The following is a 20,282-nucleotide window of genomic DNA, read 5'->3' as shown; positions in this document are numbered from 1 at the left end:
TATCCCTGTGGTCAGTTGGGGTCAGCTGTCCCAGCTGTGTCCCCTCCCAGCTTCTTGTGCCCCCCCCAGCCTCCTCGCTGGTGGGGTGGGGTGAGGAGCAGAAAAGGCCTTGGCTCTGTGTGAGCCCTGCTCAGCAACAATGAAAACATCCCTGTGTTATCAACACTGTTTTCAGCACAAATCCAAAACACAGCCCCGTACTAGCTACTGTGAAGAAAATTAACTCTACCCCAGCCAAAACCAGTACAACGGTAAATTCAAAATAGCATGAAATGTGTCAAAAAGGCTATAATGCTCACTTACGTGGCAGTCTTTCTGCTGTCTGTTTATGTATGGTATGGCAATATTTTTTTTTTTTAGCTTTTTATGATTTTACGTGTTTCAGAAATTTCAAAGTTGTATAGTAAAAAGGCTTACAGTAGCTTCTAAATATAAATAAGCTTAAAAATAAATCCTGCAAAACTGCAACGATCCATTTAATAAAATACCCATTTTTGTAAACTCCCTGAAAGGAGTGGGTGAAAATAAGTGTGACACATCATGTGGGCTTAATCTGTTTCGTATAAATTTGCTGTGAAAGCTCTAGTTCAATATAGATAATGTGCAATCTGTTCTAAACATCCAGTTGTACAATAAGGGTAATTTGTGGGAGACAGTTATGGATCTCAAGAGCCCTTTCATCATTCAGAGTATTGAATTAATCTCCTCCTAAATGCTCATTCAGAAAGTGCCAGAAGACTGCTCTGTTTGGTTGCCATGGCAGATATTACTCTCCTGGCTCCTTGGAGAGCTAAATTTCTATAAACTGTGAGTGTTTTCAAGTTTATCAAAGCAGTAAGCTGTAGTTATTCTGATTGTTGTTTTTGTTGACGGTTTCCTTCTGTGATATGCTTGCATTAATTTTACTCTTTAAAAAATGTTCTAAAAATTCTTTACCTGTTTGCTCTCTCAAATAGAACAATAACTTTCATTTAGGGACAAAAAAGGGCAAAAAAGTATTTTGCATTTAGAGTCTTACAGTCTTTTAGATAAAAATAGAAAGAAATCAGAAAATATAGTACCTGTATGCTGAGAGACTGGTGAAAGTGGCAGAACTCTCCAACAGATGCAGTTTGTAAGCAGAGAAGGGAATGAAAATGCTTTTCTCAAGTCTGTACGGGGGCAGATACCGTGAAGGAGATGGGACTGATTTCTTAGACGATAAACTTTTCCATTTGCATGTTCTCATGTTACACACAATCTGCTTATGAGTAGCAGAACTAATGAAGCCTGATTTCATCTTGATTTATGTTCTGCCTTTCCTGAACCTATATACAGCTGTGTGCACGTCCTGATTGAACAACTGGCAGCTCCTTGCTGGACGGTAGAAGGAACTGAGGTGCAATGGTGTTTTCAATGACAGGGTGTTGGTTTGGATTTCCCTTCATACCAAGCTATTTGGTATTCTATACTAATACATCCTGTCAATTCAAGATGTGTGGTTATGCTTGTTGTTTGCTTGTCCAGATGCCTATCACAATGCGGATGCACGTGTGCTTTGAACACTTGAGCTTGAGATTTTTATTTTATTTTGATGTTTTGGTTGCTCAAGATCATTATACTCAGTATAAACCTATTGCTAGGGAGACTAACTAGGTAACAAGCTTATCAGAGTTTGCAATGAGGTACTTGCCAGCAGTGACCCACGTACACACATCAGTGTTCAATTTACAGTGTTGACCTCACAGAAAATTCTGTGGTCCTGACATCTTTTGCTGATTTTGGCTGGGATAGAGTTATTTTTCTTCACAGTAGCTAGTATGGGGCTGTGTTTTGGATTTGTGCTGAAAACAGTGCTGATAACACAGGGATGTTGTCGTTACTGCTGAGCAGGGCTCACACAGAGCCAAGGCCTTTTCTGCTCCTCACCCCACCCCACCAGCGAGGAGGCTGGGGGGGGCACAAGAAGCTGGGAGGGGACACAGCTGGGACAGCTGACCCCAACTGACCACAGGGATACTCCAGACCGTATGATGTCATGCTCAGCAATAAAAAGCTGGGGGGAAGAAGAAGGAAGGGGGGACGTTCGGAGTGATGGCCTTTGTCTTCCCAAGTCACGGTTAGGCGTGATGGAGCCCTGCTTTCCTGGAGAGGGCTGAACACCTGCCTGCCGGTGGGAAGTGGTGAATGGATTCCTTGTTCTGCTTTGCTTGTGCACGCGGCTTTTGCTTTACCTATTAAACTGTCTTTTATCTCAGCCCACGAGTTTTCTCACTTCTACCTTTCTGATCCTCTCCCCCATCCCACTGGAGGGGAGTGAGCAAGAGGCTGTGTGGGGCTTAGCTGCTGGCTGGGGTTAAACCACGATGCATGTGAAAAGTAACCCCCTTGTTTGCTACCGTATTACCAAACTCTTCCCTTTCAGAGACATCCAGAAGCAAAGCTGTTCTTGGCGGTCCTGTGTTAGCTGTGCAGCTGAAAGACTCTCAAATCTAACTCCTAATCAACTGTGAATACGTGGGAGGATAACTGCTTTGAATCAGTGACAGTGTGAATGATCGTATGGACAAGCATTGAAGGGAGGAAAGGAAGCTACCCATTAATAATTGGAGTTGTCAGAAGTGTTTTGTTGATATGCAAATTTACCATTTACCTACTTCCAAGTCCTTTTTAGTCTAGCATGAGGGGACAGGGCATATATAAACTCTTCAGGTTCTGGATAAGCAAACAAGTATTCATGTGCTACTTTGTTATGAATATGCATCCACAGCGTGAAACTGCGTAAGGATAGTATGTGTTAGTCTTCCTGGAAGGTGACGTTTGGTGTGTGTACAAAATGTGAAAATATTAAGAACAAACCTGAGGAGAAGGCAGATATTTAGAGAATTGAGAAACTCGGGAAAGGATTATACACCATAAAGCATTTGAATTGAGTGTATAAAATACATTCATTACCACTGCATTTTCTCTTTAAATCAGATCTGTTTCTAGCACAAGATTGGGGAAAATGCCATTCTGGACAGAACCTACATGTAGTTCAGACTGCCAACAAATCTGTTATAGACCATCTCATTGAAACAACAGCTGAACTATGAAATGATTGAATTGTGAAGTGATTCAATGAAGAAAAATGAATATAAGAAGGTTAGTCACACTAATATGAGGGTTTATTTCAATATGTAAGCAATATAGGGAGCACATTAAGTGGAGGAAATGAGGTCTGATGTGTTCATGAAGGATTTTTTTTTTTTTTAACCTGTCTGCAACAGTCAACATGCGACCATTGCCTATTCTTTCTCTTTCTTCTGTGGTGCATCATAAACACAGTATTTCTGCTGCATTTGAAGTCTCATATGCTTCTATGGAAAAGCAGCAAGGCTTGACATTTGGGAAATGCGAGAGGTTTTGTGTTCAAAGAAAGATGGTTAGGGTCAAAGAGCATGTCAGTCTTTAATTAGTATGCAGCATCCTTTTCAGTTAGCATGAGGAATATTTTAGATTCTTATTGCCTAGTGTGTAGTTAATTTATTACACGCTATGCTGTAAAAACTGCAAGAAATGTGTATTTGTCAAGCTGAAAGTAACCATTTTTTATTATTCATACAGAGGATGGGATGGTGTACGTCTAACAGATTATAATGTATTATGAAATGTATTCTAAGGTAATTTCGAAAATAGACAACAGTGGAGTTCCCTTAACCTTCTCTTCCTGAAACAAGTATTAAACTGAAGTGTCTGACATTATATTTTGGTCAACTCAATATAATATTCTGCTAGGAAGTTGTTAAAATCATGGGGCATATGATGTAGCTTTCTATAGACAGGCATCTATACATCACTACATATGTATCAGACTTGGTATTGTTCTGTTACAGAAGCAATAGTATGTTGCTGCTCTGTGTTTAATAAGAGACTCAATTCTCCAATATTCAGAGGGAATTTTCATGAAAACCAGATTCATTTCTGTATATGGAAAGCATCATACCATTATATAAATAGCTGCATGCTTAAACAAAAGAATAAGTTTTCCTGTATGTACTCTCGGCATTGGTACTTTCTGATGTGCAGTTATATGAATTACAGGTAACATGGCATGCAGTGATAGGTAGCTCGTATGCAGAAGAGAACACTGTTTAGAGCAGGTCTTTTGGTGAGATAATGTCTTTTTGCTTCTGAGAAGCAGGCTGTCAGGAGGTTTCAGTGGTACCGTTAGGCTCTGCATACCAAAGCATGCTTTTTAAGATGCCAGCTCATATAAAATGGATTAGAGAAGCCAGGAGGAAAATACCTGGCAAAAGAACTAAATTCAGACAGATACTTTTTAAAGCTTTATTGTATTTTGAAGTTTTAGTAAAATGAATGAAAACTAAATGGAAAAGCACAACTAGGAACACATAGAATATTTTATAAGTTAAGGTACTATAGTACTCTTTTTCTTTTTTTTTTCTTTTCTATTGATGGCAAGTAAAACTTCAGAAATCATTTCAGACCATTCTGCTTCTCTGTAGTTTGCTAGGTTATTCACCCAGTAATAGGTGTAATGTGCACTGCTTATGGCTATGTATGCTGTGAAATGGATTGAAGAGAAAGATTTGCTTTCATAAGAAGCATCTGGAGAACCTAAAGTTCAGTAGTTTAGTTGCCCTCTTTGGCTTTTTTTTTTTTTCTCATTTACAGGCTTTGCTGCTGCTTCTTTTTCTTTTTTTTGACACTGATTTAGTTCTCGAGTCTTTGTTAGGGCTGCATAGCCAATCTATGATTTTTTTGTCCGATTCCCTTCTTTTCTTAGGAGAATCTTTTTTTCTTTTTATCTGCTTCCTCAGGTGATAATAATATCATTCAAATTCCAGCATATTCTTTTTCTTTTTTTTCTACTGCCTCAATTTTTGTTCCCCGTGGAAGATGTAGCTGGAATGTGTGTGGAGAAACAAGCAGTACATGGTAGGTCGTTTCTGCAGAGGGGGTTGCCTTTGGCCCAGCCATAGTTGTACTATCTACCTTGTTATCTCGGAGCAAGGCTGTCCAGAGCAATATATACTGCAATAATGCACATCTCAATTGAAGAGTCTGCTGCAGTTCTATGTCCCCTCCTTGGTCCCTCAGAGCAGAGGAGGAAACACTCAAAACATGTCTTGTTTGGACAGAAATTCTTACCTTGTCAGACACTGAAAGTTTGGTAGAGTATTGGCTTATTCTGGTAGAAGATTACAAACTAGAAAGGAACTTCTCCCAGATAAAACTCTGGAATGAATCAGCAGGGCAGCTATGCAGAAAGGATGGAGAGGTGCAGAGAGTAATTATCTCTATCTAGGGAAAAAAAAGGGGGAAAAACCCCCACCCCAAAATCCCTGGGAAAAGCAACAAAGGCATTCAAGATCAAAAAGCAAGGATTTTTCCTTTCAAAGATGAAAACCAGGTTTTGATACTAGAGCAAGTGCTTTCTTTGGAGATTATTTTACATAAGGAGAGAGTCTGATTACACTTGATACCCAGGTAAATGGAGATAATACTAAAACCATTTCTAAAAAAGCTAGGCAAAAAATGCGGTGGTATTTTGAGTGGTATTACTCTAATGATGTCCAGATTGGTTGATCAAACTTTCAGGGATGTGACCAATCATAGTTTCTTCAAAGATGTGTTAGGAGGAGTTTAAAATTCAATGCAAAGAAAATATTTTGAAGGTTTAGCAGACATGTGTGTGCATGTTGACTCCATAGCTTTTGATAGGAAAGAAATAGGAAAAAGTTGCAGGATTTTAAACGTCTTCATAACTATTTTGGTAATTTTCATGTAGGAGATGGTACATCTGCCAGAATGGCTCACCAAACCCAGGTTTTTAAGATTCAGGTCAGATACCGAGACAAAAGAACTGTGTGTGGTAGGTAACTATTTATATTGCAGTGTTTATATAGTTGTAGCGCTTAGAGGGCTTATGCACATTAGAACTTTTGTTGCCTTAGCTCTATAAAAATGCACAAGTGTTGAGTTTCTGCCCCAGAGGTATTTTGGATGTCTGTGCTACATATACAGGTCACCGTCTGCTTGGCTTTCCAGGTTCCAAAAGCTTGGTGCAAGTCTGCCTGTGAACTGCTTTTGGTTACCTAGGAAGAAAAAAGACTTGACAAAGCTTGGGCAGCAACACAGCCCTAAATGTTTAAGGATAATTTCACTTGCTATTGGAAGAGCAGTGCTGCCTGAAACAAAACAAGGATTGCTGGATATTTGTTGAAGAGAAGCTCTGTGTTGGTGCCCTCTTTGCTTGAATAGTTTGAAATAAATTGAAAAATAAGGAAGCCTGTTTCCCTGAAGGGATAGGGTTTCTTACCAGCATTTTCTTAAGCTGATGAATTTTTTCAAAAGGTAGGAGTACTTCTATAGTATATAAAGAAGCAGTAAATTTGCTGAATAGAGAAGCTTCTTGTGACTCTTGGTCCTTCCTGTTTCTGACTTGAGAGATGCTATCAAATTAATCAGTCTGTCTCTTGAAAAAGGCTTGGTCATCTTTGGGGAGATGGAAAGGTCTGTTCTTACCACAGTGTAGCTAACATTTGGTAACTAGTGCTGAGGTAAAATCTTAATGAAATGAAAGACAAATGGGTTTGGGTTGGTGGAAGTACTGTTGAGCAAACCCAGAATTTAGCTGGTCTGTCAAGTTGAGAAACTCTTAAGTGACTAAATGAGGCTTACATGTGGTAAGAAGACACCTTTATTCTGCAGGTGGGACACACCCTGAGTTTCCCTTACTTGTTTTTCACTTGTTGATGTTGAAATTATCAGACCAAACCATTAATTAGTTCATCCAGTTAACAACTTCTCTGGGAGTGATCAGTCCTGTTGTTTCCATGAGAAGTATACAAAGTGTAGTGAACACAGTTAAAACTTTGGAATAACTATTAATAGCAGCAGTTGCTTACTTTCTGTATCAATTAGTATTAAGCTTATCTCAGGAGTCGGAAGAATTTACGTATCTGCTTCAAAAACAAGATTTCTAATGTGACTGTGGAGGTTCCAGTTTATTGCATAAACATCTAATACAAGAGCATTTATGTGGATCTTAGTAATTCTTAGTTGTATTTTCTTTTCTATTTTTTCACTGATCAGCAGAAATCAAGAAAAGAGATTCACTCATTCACTAACACAGGACAAAGACTTCTTTTCTTCTTTGTAGTCGAATCCCTGCAGATTTCATAAGAGAGAAAATTTTGTTAAGGTGTTATTTATATATTTTTCCCAATATTATCTGTGATTATTCCCGTGTCACAGAGATCAAAGTCAAGAAGCAAATTCAGCAGATGGCAGTTTCAATGGGATATATTTCTTTGATCAAAAGTTAATAAGATTGCAAAATTCATATATAATTATTTGAAGGTTATTTATATGAGATTAATACTTAGTAACATAGAGTAAAATATATAGTATATATTTTAAATTAATGTTAAATGCTAATTAGGATATACTGTCTGCTGAAAAACTCCTTTGCTGATCTGAAGTGTGAATTCCCCATAACATTATGGTAGCAATATTGGCCCATTTCCAGATTTCACAGGTTACAAATGACGAAGGTGTCAGGAGGAGAATTCTCAAGGTAACAAAACCCCAAAAAACCAACACATGGAAACCAAAACCTAACAGCCTCCTGTTAACATTGTTGAGAATGCCCCTTTAAATACAAGCATTACACTGACACTGCTCATTCCCTGAAGCTAGCATTGTTAAAATCTTCTTTATTTGTTCTTCTGTGTGTGTGTGTATGCATTTTCTTTATATTTTTTATATATGTATAGATGCAGTATACAGGGGGGGAGAGAGAGAGAGAATGAGAATCTGTGTGCGTGTATGCTGTTGAGTTCCTTTTGTAGATGCACTCTCACACTGGCTTATTGTAAACCACAGCCTGTAATTCCATTTCTTTTTACTGGGCATATTCTTTTCCTTTGATGTATTTCCTTACACCATTAATAATTACCGTTATTTCCTATTAATATGGAAAATGGTGCACTCTGTATGTGAGAGGCGTTTGCTTTAGATTATCAAAGAAATCTTTTGCTACAGTTGTAAATTATTTTAGGAAAGAATGTAACTGACTGCCAGGGCTTTTGCAATTCTGTTGGTCCTATAATGGTATATGGAATTTTCACTCTTTGTTTTCTGATTGTTTCCAGTTCTAAAAAGGAAACATGAGCCTGTGAGCACTGACGTATTACCAAGCTCAAAGTGCAGAAAATGGATTTCTGCAGCTTGTTAATATTTTGTAATTATTTGTCCTGTCCCAGCTTGTGTATTTGATTTGCCCTGAAGAATCTGTGGAAATGTGTGTTCACCTTCCATCTTATACCATCACATAAATTTACAGTGAATTAACTAGGTGACTCACTGGGTAATATTAACTCACTTTACTGATGCAAAATCATATAATGTCTTAAACATTTATTTAGAGTCCTTTGACAGCACTTACTGGCATATTTTTTAAAATCTGGTTTGTTTGACAGATGTAACAACCTATTTTATAAAGGTCTTACTATGAAGTTTATAAGGCAGCATATATTTTTTTGACAAATGGTAATGTTGTACAGTGTTTCTATAGCTATAGGGCAGTTTTAATGTGCTACAGCTAATGTGTTGAAGAGAAATTATTTTAGATATTTGTGGTTGCATGCTAGATAATTTATTTATTGTTGTGATAGACTAAAATTGAGAAATAGGAATGCGGTGGTACTGGTAACGCAGGGTACCCAGTAAAAGCACTTTGCAATGTATAAGAAACATTTCAAAGCAAAGCCTTGAGGTCTGACAGAATTAAATTAGTGTGGCAATTTAACATGAATCACAATAGTTAATCCCTCAGTGCATGCTGAAGCTGGCACCATTAGCTCTAATTTCCATTGAAGCAAAAGAAGAAGGTCAGTCTAGAACAGTGGCTGGACTGAAGCAGTATACATCTGTTCAACACATTTATTTCTAGGATTCGGTTTGTTGCCAGGCTTTATCCAGCCCCTCAGAGCAGAGCAAAGCTGCAAAGTGGGGCTGTGCTAGTGGTACTTTGTTCTTCCTTTCTTTCCCACTGCTCCTGAAAAGTGGAGCGGGGTGATGGGAGTGGGAGGAGGAGTGCAGCTCTCTTCCCACCGGGGAGCTGCCAGCCTCCAGGGCCAGTCCTTTTGGCAGTTTTTCTGCCAGCAAGTTTGACCCTTGCCAACCAGTGAATTCAGATGCAGAAGGGAGTGATTTCTCGGTTTGAAGAAATTGGAAGTAAAAACCTAAGGGAGAGGGTTGAACTAGGACAGTAGAACACAGGACAGGGAATCAGCAAGGAATCAATAAGGGAGAAAAGTGCTTTAATAAAGAAAGCAAAAGTACTTGACAGAAATGAAAAAGCAGAAAAAATAAGGAGGAGCGTTACCAAGGCGTATGAAAATTGACTTACTTTGTGCATGGAAAGGTCGCAGAGACACAAGGCTCGTGTTGAAAAAGTAAAAGAATAATTTCAGTGTGCTTACCCTTTTTTGCAATTATTCAAGTTTTGTTTAGAAGGTAACAGTTTTCGTATGAAGTTCTAAACCTAAAAATTTACAATGTTATTAAAATAAATTCTTACAAATTTACATGTATTTAATACAAGTAATCTGCTTATGCCTTTATGTATTGTTTTGCACAAAAATGAAGTTAATGGAGAGAAACTGGGATTACAGGGTTGGCAAGGCTTGAAAATAATAAAATCAAGTAGTCAGAAATAATTTCTACATTTTTGCCAATCTAAACCTCATCCTAAAATCTTTTTCTGTAACTGCTCAGTTACATAGTGTAGGGTGTTCCAAGGCACTAAAGCAGATCTCGGAAAGAGAGCACACACTAATATTCAGTATAACTACAGATTGTTGTTTGTCTTCATGTTACAAAGCTGCTTAAAAATTCATATCTCTTCAGCCTGAAAATAGTAGCTATTATACAGCTTTAATTTTTCATAGCTTGCTCTTTATTACAAAATAATTTCATAAAGCTATGCAAAGAACTTGCTGATAGTATTAGAAGCAGAAAACCACAAAAATTTGTTAGGATCTCTGATAACAATACAGATAGCTCTGAGAAGTGGGCTATGGAGGAAGAGCACCTAGGGCACAGCAGTACCGATGAGTACAGCAGCGCACTGGTGTAACGCACAGGAATACTTTGTTGTTCTAGTAAAAAAGCAGACAGATGGGCAGGAGCTTTACCGGTCGAGCACTACGTCTCCATTTCTGAACAAATGCGGTAAACAACCTGTGACAAAGAGGTTTTCTTCCCACTAATTTGCTGGGAAAAAGGAAAAGCATTTTGTTCACTCGTAACCTAGGAAGCACATAAAGGGAAACTCTGGCTTCACTGAAGTAAACCAGAACTTCGCCATTGCCTTCAAGGAAACCAGACCTTTACCCTTTGCTAGGTTGTTTAAAATTACTACAGGCATAGCTGAGTAATTTATAAATATTGTTATACCTATAATTTAGGACTGTTGACTGTTACAACTTTACTCATTTTGAAGAAATGCAGAGTTATAAAGTACCAAACTAACTTTTTACTCGTTTTCAAAATACCTGTGCAAGCTAATTAGCTAATTCAAAGTTTATTCTGACACTCCTACATGCTTATTAGACAATCCTGTGTAGTTCTCTAAGAGTAATGCTTCATATCCAGTTGTGCATCTTAAATGAAAATGCCAAGTTTAATAAGCTATACGTGTCCTTTGTGTATGTGTGTATATCTGCATAAAGGTTGTGAAATCAAGGGTTTCTCTAGCCCAGGCCCCAAAGTGGCAATAAGCAGGTGCCTAGGATAGAGCGAAGAGCAGAGCTAACATATATTTCCCCATAATATTTTCCCATCCTCTGCCTGTGCTTAGTTCAAGAACTTTCTGAGCCAGATCAAACCATAAATTCACCATAATTAATTTGAATAATTGACTTTATCTGAACAGGTATATGACTTTATCTGATCAGATAGGTATCAACTTAAATATATTTTTAAAAGCAAATCAATACCTGTAACTGATCAATACTTATGCTTAGCCCAGTGTTTAACTAAGGGAAAACAAGTTGCCTCTTTTTCATGTGTGCATAGTCTTCCCAAGGAGCAGGGCACTTGGCAGAAGGGCAGTTTATTTGCCTTGTCACATATGTCTTTGGTGGAAGAAGGAATTCTGTCAGTGGTGCTGTTGCTATTCTGAAGGTATTTGCAAAAGAACCTTTGATACACTTTAAAATTGGTAGAACTGATTTCTTCAGAATATTTGTAAAATTACTGTAACTAGCAATTGGTTACCAGCTCTGTGTTCTTTATTTTTCACTGGGCTGTGAATAGGCAATAGCAGAGCCCCCACAGGAAGTAGAAGGCGGCTTGTCTTTGAAGAGAAAGACAAGAGTGAAAATAATACTGGAAATTACATTGTAAGGACAAGTACTTGGGGCAGGAGAGCCTCTCCAGGGGAGGAAACCAAGTAAGATGACCTGGCAGGTCCCTTCTGTTGCTGGTTTTGGATTCCTTGCCTGCTAAACTCTAGAGTAGAATTCAGAATAGTTCTTCTTCACCAATAATTTAAACATTGAGTAGTTTTTCCTACTTTACTGCAGTGAAGTGTTATTTTTTGAATACTGTGGTAACAGTAACTTTAGAATTAAACTCACTTTCCATGCTGATATGGCAGATAAACGGAGAGGCAAATTCCTTGCTAGGAAAAACTCCTTCAAAAGAGTGGTTGCTTTTGCTGTGTGTCTGCCCAGCACTTAGTGTGGAAGTCTAATTTCTAAACACGTGGTTTATACTTCAAGTATATTTTAATATTTTCTACTTAGGCTGTTCAGTTGTTTGATTTCTCTGGTGTCATCTCACGTATTTGTCAGGCTGAAGTTTCTTGCCCGCTGCAAGAAATGTGGAAATTTTGTACTTGTAGCATTGTGGCTGGTGTGTGGTAGCCGGACAGAGCACAGCTATGCACTCCCTGTGTTTATCTGCTTTTTATATCAGATTTATGTCACAGATAGAAATTTCCAAAAATAGTGCCTGAAGTTGGGTTCTTAGTTTCATATCTGGAGTCCAGTCTAGATTACCTAAATAATTCCCTGCATAGAGCAACAACCTTTTTTTGTTATTACTTGTTTTTTGGAAACCAAGTAGGGCTCTGTACAGATCCATAAATTAACAAATCTGGAAAGAAGTGTGAGCGCAGGTTGTAACTCGGGCCAGCTGGGCTTGGGCTGGGGCTGGGCATGCCTTTGTGTCCACTGGCAGAGCAGGGGGTGGACAGGGCAATAGCGCTTTGGGTGCTTAGGTGTTGGGCTTTGGGTGCCTGGGTTCCAGTGATGGCCAAATCTGTGTCCAGAAAGTAATGGCATTATGGAGTATTTCTTTTGTCTTCTGAGGGTTGGGCATCATTCATTTTGAGAGACCATCTCTGCTTTTCACACAGTCTATTCCCTGCTGTTGCACGGATTATAAGGAGACGTGTTCGTGATCTTTGATTTTTCTCCTGTTCTTTTTGTGGCATTAAATAGTTTAAACTAGTATTTTGCTTTTCGTACAATAGAATTTGTTAAAGGATGTTGGCAAAAACTCTGTGGGTTTTGGCATGTATAATACCAGAATAGATGTGTGGTGTCCTCGGAGCTAAACCTCTACTACTGCGTGGGTTTATGCACTCTAGGGAGGCTTGTGTCTATAACCCACCAGGTCCCTTCGAGTCTTAAATTGGAAAAAAATGGAAGCACGGAGCTCCCATAGCTTTGCTTGTCTTTAGACTGAAACATATATTCTCTCAGAAGCTGTGTATTTTGACATCACCTGAGCATGTTATCATTCAAGCAGAAGTGTGAGGAGGGAAGGACTGTCGGCCATCTCACTGCAGTGCCACCGACCGCCTTCGAGTCCTTCGCCACTGGTGCTGGCATTTTTTCAGATGCTGTTTCGCTGGTTTTGCTATTTCTCAGCTGTGCCTCCTACGTCATGAGGCAGGGTGAGTGCAAAGCATGTGAGCCTAAGGAGTAAACTAGCATATACTGAGCAACCTGGTTCTTAGCCAGGCTGTTAACTGCCATTACAGTTGGTATAAGGCTAACTCAGCTACATCTGCAGTTACGCTTCAGTCAGGCATATCTATATCCATATATTAGGGCTTTGTGTCCAGACACTTAGTTAAACTCTCAAAGTGCTGAGTGTTTCTCTCCCTAAGGGTAAGTGCCTGCTCAGGGGCATCCTAGTTACTGTATAAGCTTCTTAAACTTCAGAGAGGAGGAATGGTTTGTTTTACCCATTTTCTCTTGATCGTAACTAGTAACTGAAAACTGGTAATTAACATTATCCAAAGCTCCTGAAAAAATGAATTTTATCATAGCTTACTCTGAAATCATTGAAATGTCGTTGATGTGCTGTTAACTTAGGGACAAACTGCACCCTTAAATTGTAGTGAAGTCTGTTTGACCCAGGTCACAAAACTAAAGAAATACATGACTGACAGGCATAGATCTGGAAGGACTGTGCAGTCTGCCCCCCGGCTCCAAGATGTGATCAAGGTCATGTCACTTTGGGTATTTTTGCATCATTGCTTTCATAGCTGATCAATAGTTTCTGACTCCAAAATCTGTTGACTGGCTGCTTACTGGATGAGAGCTAATTGCATAAGCTGAAGGGAAGAGCATCTGCTAGGCTGGTCTGGCATCCTGTGAGTGCGGTTAGAGCGCATGCTCTTCATTGGGTATTCAGACGTATTGTTTAACGTTATGTATTTATGTTTCACCTTGCAACTACATGGTCAGTTACAATGAAAGAAGTGAATTTTAAAAAGTATGAACTGATCCAAGATAAAAATAATTTAAATGTTCTGAGGGTCAGAATACATAAACTATACTTCTGAAGAAAATACTACGATACTATCTAATGTGGCTTCTATTATTTCTACATTTTTGTTCTATCTACTGAACTAAAATAAGGTTCAGCAAAGGGTGACTAATACCATAAGAATATTGTAATGAGTATTAATTAATACTTTGCAATTTAAATCAGAGACAATATAAAGTAGATCAGAAAAAATCTTGGAAAAAAATCTACTACAAATGGTGTTGCTTTGTCTGCTATGGCTCACAGCGCTATTAATCAGGCCCAATACTCCAAGGCATGTATTATGTGATTCTGCAAGTTTTCCTGACTCTGCACTTAGTAATTTTGCAGACTTACTGTTTCATTAACACTAGCTTTTGTACTTGGTATTCTGTCATGAATTAGGCATACAAGAAAGGAAAGAGGAGAATTACTTATTTGCTGTTACCTGCGATTTGTTCTAGCAGATTCCTACTCTAGATCTGTAGAGTCCAGGCAAACTTCTCTGTCACAATTCCTGTAGGAACAACTATAAAAATCCCTCAGCCTAGAAGGGTTCTCAGAAGGTCTCTAGTCCAACCCCGTGCTCATCAATACCAAATTCAGACCAGGTTGCTGGGGGCTTTCTCCAGCTGGGTCTTGAAAACCTCTGAGGACAGAGACTGCAAAACCTCCCTGGGCCTCTGCTGCAGTGCTTAGTTATCCTTGCAGTGAAATGTTCTTTTCTTTTCTTTCTTTCTTTTTTTTTCTTATTTCTTTATAACCACTTTGTTTCTTGTTTTCCTGCTGTGCACCTCAGCAAAGAGCCTGGCTCCATCTTCTTGCTAACCTCCTTGCAGATATTGGCAGGTGTCTCAGCCTTTTCTCACAGGGCATGTGGATCAACTCCCTGCCCATCCTGTGTCCCATGGCTAGACTTGGTGAAGGTGATCAGTATTCTTACTTGGAGGGCCCCAAACTAGACACAATATTCTAGGTGCAGCCTAGAGGTAAGGAGAATAATAGGTGCAGTGCTTGGTAACATTTCAGTCCTCAAAAGGTTAAATTATTGTAATTGCTTAGAGTCCTTCTCATAAGAGCTACACAATCCAGCATTTGTTTCTTTGTTATCTATCTTCCATTTAAAATTCTTCTCATCAAAAACCTGTATTTTCGCTGTTTAATGCTCATATATGGCTTTTCTTTAAAGAGAGTTGTTTTCACTGGTTTGCAGCATCATAGTGCCATTGGTCTTGGCTCTGGTAAATAAGGAAGTTGTGAAATTATTCCTACAAGTCTTTTATCATATTACTTAAGTAGGGGGGGAAATGTATTCTGGAAATCAATACCCTTCCAGAAGACTTAGGGGTTGTACTGGATGAGTTACTGAAAATAAGCATTCAGTGTTACACTGTGGCTGTGTGGTATAACACAGAAGTCCTGGGATTTATAAACAGGAGTATACTAGTATAGAAGCTGTTTATTGCTACTGTAAACAAGCATCAGTTATTATCTCCAGCTATGGCATCTAAGAGGTTGCTGAAAAACTGGTCAGAATTAGAAACGAGGCTTAAAAGTTACCCCAGACCCAAAGTCCTTAAGTTCCATTCCCTGCAGAGAGTGTTCAGCACCACAGTGCAAAAACTTTGAGGGAGGGTTTGTGGTTCTAGATACAAAGTTACACAACTTTGCACCATTATAATCAGTGAGAAAAATTTGCCATTAAGTAAGTTTTTACACTTCTACACAGAATAAAATATTGGATGTGGAAGAGGCTTACTGAGTTTTGAAGTGGATGTTAATTTGCCTCTTTTGTAACTGGCTGGTACTTACAGAGTAAGCTGATACAGTTCTCAGAGTTGTCAGCAAACAGCTCAAGGCCCAAGAAACTACTTTTGTTGTGACTATACACCAATAGGAAAGAATAATTTTAATATATATCCATCATGTTTTCATATTATAATTCATTTGAGAAAGTGGGAAGATACCACGTAACACTACGGTTTCTTTAAGCAGTAAACTGCTAATGAGCCGTTCTACATGATGAATACAGGAAAAGCAGAAGATGGAGTTGCTGATTAGAAACATCTGCCTTCATGTCTTCTTGTCTTTCACTGTATGGCTATTTACATGTCTGTTCTTTGTATATGCAAACATATGTGTTCATTGAGTATGCATCTGGAAAAGCACCAAACCAGTGAGTCATTAACTCCTGGTTTCATTGATTTTCACTTTTAAATGCTTTTTATTTTTTAAAATTGTTTTCCTCAGGTTGTGGTTGAATTGTCAGTTGGTGTTAACACATACAGTAGTAAAATTAAAAGTAGTTAGAGGCTGGCTTACCAAGACCAAGCATAACTGGAAAATAACCGCATTCTAAGCACTTGATGCAGAGCTCAGCAAGTACAAGAAATCAACATTAAACAGACAGCCAGACGTGAGGAATGCAAAGACTGTTAGCCACCTGATAAAATGTTGGCTGTCCCATAGAAACCATATAGGAAAGTTGAGGGTGTTGGATTAGATTGTGAGTGTGTGTGAAATGAGCACTGGTAACAGCAAAAATGCCGGGTTATCTCTGTCATCCTCCCATACAGAAAGAAGGTCACAGATGGATTTGCAGGATAGGGGTTGTGAAAGGCAGTGCGTGCTTCTCAGCCGCAGGGGCAGAACGAAACTCCATGCTGGGGCATAGAGTGTCCTTGCTCAAAGCAGCCCTACTGCACAGAGCAAGGTGCAAAGCATCTCGTCGTCTGTGAGCTCTGGGCAGAGGGTTTGAAAATGAAGATGGGTCTCGGTTCTCCTCTTGCCATGCAGAAGGGACCTGGATTTCCAGTGAGGCTGTGGCTTGAACAAAGCCCTAGTGCCGCCAGTGGCAAATCCCTTGGCAACTCAACTGGTTTTGCTTTAGTCGAGGTCTGTGGTGTTACTGTGTGTTTCTGTTACTTAGTGTTTGTAGCTATTTCTTTTACTTGCATATATTAAGTAGCATTGTTCGTAGCACTAAATCACAAGATCAGACTTCTGTAGACCCTCTAACTGGAGAGTTACCAGTTGTTGATAACTACAGTCCATACCCTGTGTACTAAAATTTGTGTTCTGGTTGTGAACACCAAAGGAAGTAGCCTGATTTCCAGGCTTGCTATGCAACTGTATTTGTGTTGTGAAAGTATCTGTCATGTTTTATTAAAGTGCTTTTAGGAAATCTAATGTTGAAATGTAGTGAAATCTAATTAAGTGGTAAAGCCTATTTGTAAACCACATTGAAGAATTTTTGCTATTTCTACTGAAAGTACTGTCTAATTATATTATGTGCACTTTACAAAGAAATTTAAACTTAATAAAATGGAAATAGCAAATCTATTGAATTACAGCAGATAAATATTTAGGGTACTTCCTAACAGTAGAGTTTTAGAATAAACTACACTATAGCCCCACTATTATAAATTGATATTAGTTTAAACATATGCTTCACTTATGTATCACATGCGTAGGCTACTGTTGCTAAGTGCGCTGTATAAAACAGACCATTGAGTTGGTACAGCCACGCAGCCGGAGAGAGACGTGATCCCAAGTGCTGTGCAGAGCCAGGCCTAGCTTGTTAGGGAGCAGGACTGTGTGATCAATTGTCATGCACCAGCCACCTATTTTGCAAGAGAGAGGCATAAACCTTTCACTAGTAACTCTCAGCTGATAATAAATGAAGAATGGTTTCTTGAGCCAATTCATTTCTCAACTATGCCTCTGGTTAGTTTATAGAGGCTTTTACTACCCTCAACTGAGCATTGCTTTTGTTTGTCATTAGGTATCTAGTAGGTTTGAAAAGTAGATTGAGAAGCTTTTAATACCTCTTTTTCTGTATTTTTAAAATACTACTTAAAACTTACAAAGAAATGTCTTTTTGATGGAAGAGTAGTTAACTCAGTCCCACAGGTTTGCCAGTGAGCCTGTTGGGGCCATCAGGGGAAAGGTGATCTTAAAATGTACCTTGTCGGTTCCTTTTGTCAGTATCGGAAAAAAAATACGCTCTCTTTCCCATAGGTTGTCCTAGAGAAATATTTTCCCAGTAAAAAGGAACATTTCCTTTCACAGTAAAAGAAAAGAAAATTTAAAAATTCTTCAGCCTGAACTTGGCAAAGAATTTCACTGTCTAATGATGCCACCACAGGTTGCTTGCCAAAGTGGTAGCTCTTAGGGGAGCCTGGTGCTGCCAGGTACTGCAAAATATGGTTTTGGTATTAGAAATTATAAAGAAGAAATGAAACATGCAGCTCTTGGGGTTCTTACATTGCTTATGATTCATTTCCCGAAATGCGTGAGTGACTGCATTTGGACTGGTTTTGCCCAGGCTGTGTATGCCATGGCAGCATGTGAAGCTATTTTAAGAGTTTTTTCTACTCGCTGGCCCACTGAAGAAGCTCGAAAATTTGTTTGTTCATCATATATTTTAAATATACTAGCATAAGATTGCCAGCATAAGAGAATACTAGCCTAAGATTAGCTCAGTTAAAATTAGGAGGGCCTTCAAAAATAAATGACAGTAGTCCCGCTTGTACAGAATTTTTGGACAGATTACCATCTAGTCACCACTAGTAGTCATATGCTTGGTTTTCTTCCAGACTTTGGCAAGCCCTGCAGAAATCAGAGAGTAAAAATACCTTTCCAGTTTTCTACATTCCTCATCAATCCCTATATAATTACAGCAACGCTCAGAATTTAAGAATTCATTCTAAAATAAGAGAATAAGGTTTGAATTTGATGAATCCTAAAGTGAACTAAGTTGCTGTCTTCTGTATCTTTTTAATGTTTTTACAATAAGGGTAAAAGTCACTTTAATTAAGATGCTGTAGTTTTATACAGACATTTATTTAAATAAGTGAATCAGGATGCAGAAGAGGAATCTGTATTCCAGCATTTAGCTATGGCTTTTTTTCTGCACTGTTGCTATGGAGAACCATATAAATATTTGTATCACAAACTAATTTTACTTCCCTTATAGATGGCATGGCAATACAGATAAAAATGATAAAGAAGAGTTATTGTAGGTGGTGTTTATCATGTGGAGTAATGTTTTGGAATGGGTTCAGGCACAGACTAGCAGCAAAGGGAAGTTAGAAGGTGCTGCATTAAAGCAATCTGACATCTTTATGTTATGGGGTAGAAATTGAATGAAAGTGTCCATTGTATTTGCAGTTTCCCCTTTTCCAATTTTTTTTTTTATAGCATTATTAGGTATTTGTCTTTCTATTAGCCCGTATGTACTAGGCCATTTGTATAAAATCAAACATAAGCATAAAAGAAAGAACTTTAAATTTAAGGAACTTAAGCATGTGTCCATAGCACCCACTGGATGGATGATACGGAAGCTACACAACTGCTTAGGAGTTGGAAGCTGCATAAAATCATTTCTTCATGTGATCACTCACATTTTTCATGTTCAGCTCTTTTCTTTCCTTGTCTGCCAAATTGCCTCGAAGGTGGCAGTCATGCTGGACACCAGCCTATGGCCTCCTGAATTCCAGCAGTTCTGTGCATCTCCTTGCCTTTGCTCCTCACCCTGTCCTTTGGGCTGGTCTCCATCTATTCTCCTTCCTTGGACTGTTGTCTCTTGGTCATCTTCTTTGGGAACTTCAGTCTCTGTGATTATTTCTTAGTATATGAGGGTGGCTTCCAGCGTTCCAGACATTGAAAGACCCTTAGCTGATAACCCCAGGTGATGTGTGAGAGACGCTTTTGGCACAGTTTAAACTCCGCACTTAGTGCTTCTTACTGTTAATTCTGTGTTATGAAACACGCTCTTTAACAGGAAGCTTCAAAGAGTGGCTCTGGTTTCTTTTACTTAGTAGATATTTTCAACGCCTGGAATTGTTATTCTGGTTTCACATTGAGATCTCTCTGGTGACATCCTAAGATAATGAAAACAAAAATGGTTAACAACAGGATTGGAAATAACACGTATCACCATAGCAGTCTGCTACCTCTTTCTTATATCACAGGATGTTTTCGTTCAATAGCAAAAAAAAAAAAAAAGGGCAATACAGAAGTTCCGAATAACAGTTACAGCTTAACATTCGTGCAATGGGAAATCGGGGCACCATTGTGGCAGTAGTTCATTGACCTTTTAGGATCCCTTAAAAACTTAAAAGGCAAAATGACTTTATGATTTTTCTAAAAATAAAAAAACCCTCTACAGTATCAAAGACTTCACAGTGAACTAAAATACTACATCTGTAAAGAATGTACCTTAAAGATGTGCATACCACTTGGCCAGTAGGTAGATTGTCCCATGGACTAAGCAAATTGCATTTGTGTCTTCAGAATGAATATCTGCTATAACAAGGAATAATTAATAATTTTTTTTAAATTCCCTTTGTGGCTGAGATTCTGATATCGCAGTCCTTCACTGTGCTGAGCATTTTGCTTATCTGAAGTTATCTCAAAGAACTATCCTGTATTTTAATAAATAAATCTGTGATTCAGAGATA

The 20,282-nt window shown here is 38.6% G+C and overlaps 1 protein-coding gene across 1 annotated transcript in view; it reads left to right on the top strand.

Moving 5' to 3' along the window:
- ANO10 (anoctamin 10) overlaps nt 1-20,282 on the top strand; it is a 128,762-nt gene that overhangs the window by 106,589 nt on the left and 1,891 nt on the right. The gene's annotated exons all lie outside the window — the stretch shown is intronic.

This window comes from Haliaeetus leucocephalus, unplaced genomic scaffold (assembly GCF_000737465.1).
Source record: "Haliaeetus leucocephalus isolate CR32 unplaced genomic scaffold, Haliaeetus_leucocephalus-4.0 Scaffold159, whole genome shotgun sequence".
NCBI classification, from domain to species: domain Eukaryota; kingdom Metazoa; phylum Chordata; class Aves; order Accipitriformes; family Accipitridae; genus Haliaeetus; species Haliaeetus leucocephalus.
This window is presented reverse-complemented; position numbering and strand designations above follow the sequence as displayed.